Below are 7419 nucleotides of genomic sequence, written 5' to 3' on the forward strand. Positions count from 1 at the left end.
TGCCAGTGCAAATCCTGGCAGAGCCAGTTCCCATGTTTGCAGAGTTGACAGATGTGGATGTATAAGAGATCCTTTGTCCTGTGTGAGAAGGTCCACTATGTAAGGTAACTTGTGATGAATGCCCTTGGCTAAAAGCAGCTGAAGAGGGAACCAATGCTGCCTTGGCCAAAAAGAAATCACCAGCAAGATTTTTGGTTTGTCATGCTGAATCCTGAACAGGACTTTCTGAATGAGAGGAAAGGGAAGAAATGCATAAAGAAGCATCCCCCTCCAAGAAACTGATAGGGTGCCCACCTTCCAAACCAGAGGATCTGGGACTCAAAAACGAGGAAGTTGTCTGTTCAGACGGGAGGCAAATAGATCTAATTGAGGAGTACCCCACCGGAGAACAATATCCAGAAACACATCTGTGTGAAGCATCCATTCATGGGATTGAGTCATGGATCTGCTCAGATTGTCTACCACAGAATTCTGACTGGAGCCTGAAGTGTCACCTGGTACTGAACTGCCAGTTCAAAAGCCATGAGAGCTAACTTGCACAGAAGATATGACTTCACCCCGCCCTCTTTGTTTACATAGCAGAGAACTGTGGTGTTTTTTGTGAACAGTTTTAGAGATCCTGGATGAAAAGGAGGATGGAGAACTTGAAGAGCTGAAATGAGAGCTCTCATCTGTTTGATGTTGATATGGTCCTCCTTTTCAGAAGGAGACCAAAGGCCCTGTACCTTCATGGAAGCAAAGTTTGCCCCCATCCTAGGTCTGAGGCATCTGTAAACTCTTGAGTTGGAAGAGGACGATGCAAAGAAGGCCTGGGTTCAGGGATATCTGCTGAATCTAACAAAGGTGTTCCTTTCTGAGACAAGGGAAAAGAAAAACTACAAACTTCAGTGGATGTGCATGTGAAAAGTTTGGCCAGAGGGAGCATGGGAATGGTGGATGCCATGAAACCCAGGAGGCTGAGAAACTCCCTGGCTGTAAGAGAAGGAAGAGGGAGAAGTCTCTAGCAGTGGGAAATGAGAGACTGAACTTTTGGAGGCAGAAGAGATATCAGCATGATATCTGTCTGCAACCTGCACCCCAGGAAGATGTAATCTTCTGAGGGGGAAAGAAAGGACTTTTTGAAATTTATTGTGAGCCCCAACATTTGCAGAAGAGAAATAGTGAACTGTACATTTTGTTCCAGGGTCTCTGGACAAGGAGCTAGAAATAGAAGATCATCCAGGTAAGGGTAAACCTGGATGCCCTGAAGTCTGCAGTAAGCAATAATTGGAGTGAGGCATTTTGTGAATACCCTTGGGGCAGTAGAAAGACCAAAGGGCAAAGCTGAGAACTGAAAGTGCAAGGAAGCAATAGAGAAATGTAAACATTTCCTCTAAAGGTTATGAATGGGCATGTGAAGATAAGCATCCTTGATATCCAGAGATGGCGTGTAAGCCTGAGAAAGAATAAGAGGAAATAAGGTTTGCAAGGACAGCATGCAGAAGGTAGAAACGTTTAGAAAAGTATTGAGGTGAGAAAGATCCAGAATGGTTCTCCATGGGCTGTCTTTTCTGAGTACGAGAAGTATCCTGGTGTAAAATCTTCTTACCCTGAGGGGCGCAGGGACTTCTTGAATTGTTCCCTGATGTTGCAACTCCTGAAGCACCTGTGGAAATAGATGCAGTTGGTCATGAGGTGGTTGTGGATGCCCATGAATGGAGGACGAGTTTTCCAGATCATGAAGTTCCCTTGTTTGACAATGTAAAGAACCCATGAGTCTTGAGTAATAGTTTCCCAAACTGGAAGAGACAGAGAAAAATGTAGAGAAAGAGGAACAAGACTGAGATGTGTGTGGTAGTCACAGACTACCTGACTTGTCTGCAAAGGGCTGCTTCTGGGTAGGAACTGGCTGAGCGGTTTTAGACTGAAGAGCTCTCCTAGCTCATTTTTTGCTTTTGGAAGTGGGCAGGTGAGACTCTTTTTTAACAAAGAAAGTCTTTGAGGGATAATTCCTCTAAAATTTGGGAACAGGCAAAACAAAGACATGTTTTAAGTCCTGTATTTCCTTGCATTTCTCATGCTAAGACTTAAACAAATCTGCAGCTGCAGCCCCAAACAAATCACTATTGTCTAAAGGAGCATCCATTAATTTTGCTTTGATATCATCTGGAAGTGGATGAAGCCTCAGTCATGATGCCTCCTAAGAACAGAGCCAGATGAAACTCCCCTGAAAGATGCTTCTGGTGCATCATAGCTGCATTTAATGGAGTGGTGAGCTACCTGAGAAGAAGCTCCTAAAAGAAACATCAGCTGAGTTTTAACATCAGAATCTGGGAGATGAGAAACTTCTTGAATGGCTTTAGAAAGAAAAAACAAATCCTATGTGGTCATATGGGTTTGGTAATTTATAGCACAGAACACTAAGGTGGCAGAAGTATAAACTTTTTTCCCTATTCTTTCCATTGTCTTTCTCTCCTTATCTGAAGGTAGAAGCTTGGTGGATGGCAACAGTATTGAACTTTTGTCAGAAGCAATGGAAACCAGTGCAGGATCTGCTGAAGGACATCTGTAAAGAAATTTGCAGTCTTCTGGCACTTTATAAAACCAATCAAGCCTTTTAGGGGTAGAGGCCTGAGAGTCTGGGGCTTAGATGCTGAAGAAAAAGCATCCAAAAAAGCTGGTAAGACTGGAGGCACAGCAGAAGGGGAAGGAGACTCTATTTGTAAAAGATCATAGGTTCATAGGTACGTAGTCATAATATATTCTCTGCACATTAGAAACCTGAGAGCAGTCCTAATTAAAGAAGGCAGGCAGACTAAGTAATCTACTTAATAATCTGGTTAAATAAGAGGTACCACATCATTATAAATGTTATTTGAAGTACATAAGGGTTATATTATTATGACAGCTACTAAGTAGGGCAGGACCAGCTTGAATGTCACACTGATGGGGGAAGGGATGTGAATTTAACATGTATACTAATAACACTTTGTTTTACAGAATAATAAACCACTCCCATGCCTGATAAAAAGTATATATATATATATATATATATATATATATATATATATATATATATATATTTAGAAAGCTTGTGAGGAAATTATTACTCTGTTTTTGTTTTACTTGGATCGTTTGTCTGTGTACTTAATAAAGGATTTTCGACTGGAAACAGACTGCCTGCCTTGCTTGGATTACTTTTGAATACTTAGTAATGCTGTACAATTATATATTTTCTATTATTATTTTTTGTTTTGTTTTGACTTAAGACGAGTTTAAGTTCGCAACTTCTACTGCTATTGTTTGATGTGATTAATATACAGTGATTAACTAGAGATATATGGACTGAAAATCTTCCACACAGAGAAGTTTCTTACACTTAGTCTCAAGGGACAATGCAACAGTGCTCTGAGCTGATTGTGAACTAATGATGAAGATATAACAAAACTACTGGTCGATAAATTTAGCTCTAACTTTACCCCTCTCTCCCTCAATATATGCCTGAAACTGGCTTGCCTCCAGCTATCACACAAGACCTAAAAGTGTTATCAAAAGCTAAAAATACTGCATTAATGGGTCCTGGCAATATCTCTGGATGCATCCTAAATAACATGAACCACAACTTAGCCACACTCTTAACAACACTGTTGAAGCTCAACCTACATACAGGTTTCATACCAAGTGAATGGAGCGCAACTACAATCATTCCTCTGCATAAGGGATGATTTTACACAGACCCAGGCAATTATAGATGTATTAGGTTGTATAGGGTAAGCCCTGTAATACAGGAAGTTAAAGTTCTGACTGCATCCCATATAACTTGAATTTTAGCGGCTCTGATACTGGAGGAATCAACATGGGGAAAAGAAGAAAATACAGAAGCAGTCAATGTTGACTTACGTATCTTGACAGGATGGATTATAGTGCAATCTGCCTCAACATTTGGATACACAGCAAAGTTAGACAACCATGACCAGAATTAGGATATGGGGATGTGTGTTGTCCATGAGTGGACTTCAGCAAGCATTGGAGCATGAAAAGACTTATCAGTGCCAGTGGTGGACTCACTGTTGGAAACTCAGTGACTAATGCTGCTATGGTAGGAATACATAGGGATTTACAGAAAACTGCTACTCACCATCCTTGAATGATGTGACACAACTGAGGAGAGGCATGCCATTTAGTTCACAGGTTTGGGGACAGTTAATGTCTGTCCTTAAACACGGCCACCTCTGGTCTCTGGAGTGAAGCCACACTCTGACGAGTTCGATACAATGAAGATTCCTCACAGAGCTGGCCGATGGTAAAGAAAAAATGATGACAAGCAGGAAACCATCTTACTCCATGGCTGCCTGGATAGCTACATTGGCAAGATCAACATATATTGATCCACTGAGTTTGTCCTCATTCTTTGATTTATAATTGAGTACAAGTATAAAAGAAGAGTGACGATAGTGCTATACCATTTCCTGAAGTTGTACTTGTGGTCGCACAAGTGATAAAAATTTAGACTGGATTTTAATTCCATTACTATATCCATTTCTGTAATATTTTGTCTAAAGTGAAAGCAAAGATATAGGCCAGTAGGATTTTACACCAGCTTTCGGTCCATGTTTTGTCAATGAATGACACATATCAATTTACTTATTTCTAGAAAAAAAGTCCTGTCTGTAGAGAGGAATAAAGTGTCTCAACAGGTTCAGATATAAAAGTTTCACATAAAAAGGGGAAGCAATAATGCTTTTCATTTTATATGTTATACGTCTGAATTGTGCTGTGTTACAGAATCAGCATTTACTTGCCCTGGGATTCATTAAACCCTACACAGAGTATAGGAATAGTGCAGCAGCTGCTGCATGGAACATGGCCACCGAGAGAATCAGTAAAGGGCACCCAGGATGTGCACAAGTGCTCCTACACTATTCCTACACGGACACCACTGCCTAATGCTAATTACGTCATTTGCTGGTAAAAAACATGCAAATGAGATGAATTAGTGATTCAGCAAGCAGGCAGGTGTCCATGCAGGAATAGTGTAAGAAGCAGAAATGTATTCAGTTACTAGCTGAACACATTTCTGCAAATTAGAAAACAGAGGAATGACAGCTTGAAATAAAACATGTATTATATTTTGTAGGCATGCCAATGGCCAAATATATGGCCATTAGCATGATAAATAGTTTTAATTTTTTAAGATAAAACTTTTTTTTTGGCTGATCTCGGCCGTTTAAACATAAGGCAGTGGCACGCAAAACTGGATCGTGCTGAAAATAAAAAAAAAAGAGAAAAATCAATTTTTACAGAAATCTGCATTTTGCCATGCAGAATGAAAACAATACCAGGGAATAGTGGTTGCTAAGGGGAAAGGCCCAGTGTAAGTGTGGTAATTATGGAGTAAGACAGTGGTGTATGCAAATGAGGGGATTTATACTGAATCACAAATTTCTTCTAAGTGTCGGACTGCACCTAACTGTGTAGGTGCTCTAACATCACTGTGTAGACAGGAGGAGCAATTAACATATAAAGGGGGCGTGTCATGCTTGCTGTAAGCACATTGGAGCTCAGTGGCCCATGTTTGTCCTTAGCTAAGCTCAGCTAACAAAGGGGGTGTGTCTGAGGCTGTATTGTCTTATTCCATGAAATGCAGAGCATGTTCACATCCAGGGAGGGCCATTTCTGCTTAAAAGTGTTTAGTCTAGCTAAATGGGTGTGTGCGGCATACACTGGACCTAAAAAAAAAAAAAACCCACAGGAAATAGCGGATCTGTTTACATTTGAGCACTGGGTATGCGCGACGTGCATCAGGGCTTAAACGGGGAGGAAATGGGAAGTAGAAATAGCAGAAGGAAGGCAATCAAGGAGAACTACCATAGCTGGCAGGTGGAATGTATCAAATCAGCCAATTACACAGGCAGCAGCACAGCACACTACTATAACCTATCCTCAGAAAGCAACAATAAGGCAGAGAACTCCACATAGAACCAATAAAACATTTATTCAATAAAATCACAGTTAAAATAAGCACTTTCATATGCCCTTCATCAGATAACAGAACAGACTGAAGATATAACATTTAAAATAACCAACATCCAATCACATTTCAGTATTTTACCCTCCTTAACTTCAGGATGGGTTTAAAGGTACAACAGCATTAATGCCTGGTGGCTTGTCTGCCCCTAACCTCACTATCCACCTAGTCTCTGCACATTCAGTATCATTAAACAGGTTACCTCCCCTAGGGTTTGGGGGCAGACAAGCCACCAGGCATTAATGCTGTTGTACCTTTAAAACCCATCCTAAAGAAAAGGAGGGTAAAATACTGAAATGTGATAGGATGTTGGTTATTTTAAATGTGGTATCTTCAGTCTGTTCTGTTATCTGATGAAGGGCATATGGCCTGAAAGCGCTTATTTTAACTGTGATTTTATTGAATAAATGTTTTATTGGCCTTACGTGGAGTTCTCTGCCTTATTGTTGCTTTTTGAGGACTGATATTGTGTTTTGGCAGAGTACCTTAGTGCAAAGAGATTTCTTTTTTTGATACTACTATAAACTATGGAAACACCTTTCAGTCTGGTTTTTCCCACAAACTCTACAGCACTGGTCTACACATTCGGGAGAATTTTAAACTGACAGAACTATCAAAACATGTTAGGGGCTGCTGTTGCTTTGATCTCTCAGTATGTGCTAGAGACTGAGGGTGGTGAGGAGGATAATGCTGACAACCAACTCAGACTGAGGAGGAGGAGAAGACTGTTCAGATCCAGAGTAACCTACCAGAGGCTACATGATTTGGAGATGGTAGAACACTACAGGGAGGAGAGGGACATACTTCAGCAACTTGTTGAGCTGTGCCGGCTTCGCCTCAGACACAGAACCAACAGAGGGTAACCCAGCCCAGAGGATACCAAAGCATGTGTAGCCTTAAGAATACTAGCTACAGGTACTTTCCAAAGACCAAGTGGGGATATCATGGGGGTCTCACAGGCATCTGCATCCAGAATACTCCACCGGTTCCTGGATGCCATGTGACCTCATGCTGCTGAACACATTTACTTCTCCAGCACCCTTGAGGAGAGGACCAACAATATGCGTCTCTTCCACTGTGTAGCAGAATACTCGGAGGTACTGGGTGCCATAGACTGCACGCACATCCACATCAAAGCACCACCCGATGACCAGGGTAAGGTCTACCTAAACCGCAAGGGGTTCCACTTGATCAACTCTCAGGTCATGTGCGATGCCCAGGGCATTATAATGAATGTGTGTGCTGGCAGCCCTGGAAGCTATCATGACAGCTGGCATTCATCACAGCTGTACTGGGAGCTTGCCAGTGGGGGCATCCCATATGGCCATCTGGGGGGATGCCGGCTACGCACTGGAGCTGTGGATGATGGCACCCATCAGAAATGCACACACACCCACACAAGAATGCCATAA

The sequence above is a fragment of the Protopterus annectens genome, chromosome 1.part1 (assembly GCF_019279795.1).
Source record: "Protopterus annectens isolate FY-2018-M chromosome 1.part1, PAN1.0, whole genome shotgun sequence".
In the NCBI taxonomy this organism is placed as follows: Eukaryota; Metazoa; Chordata; order Ceratodontiformes; family Protopteridae; genus Protopterus; species Protopterus annectens.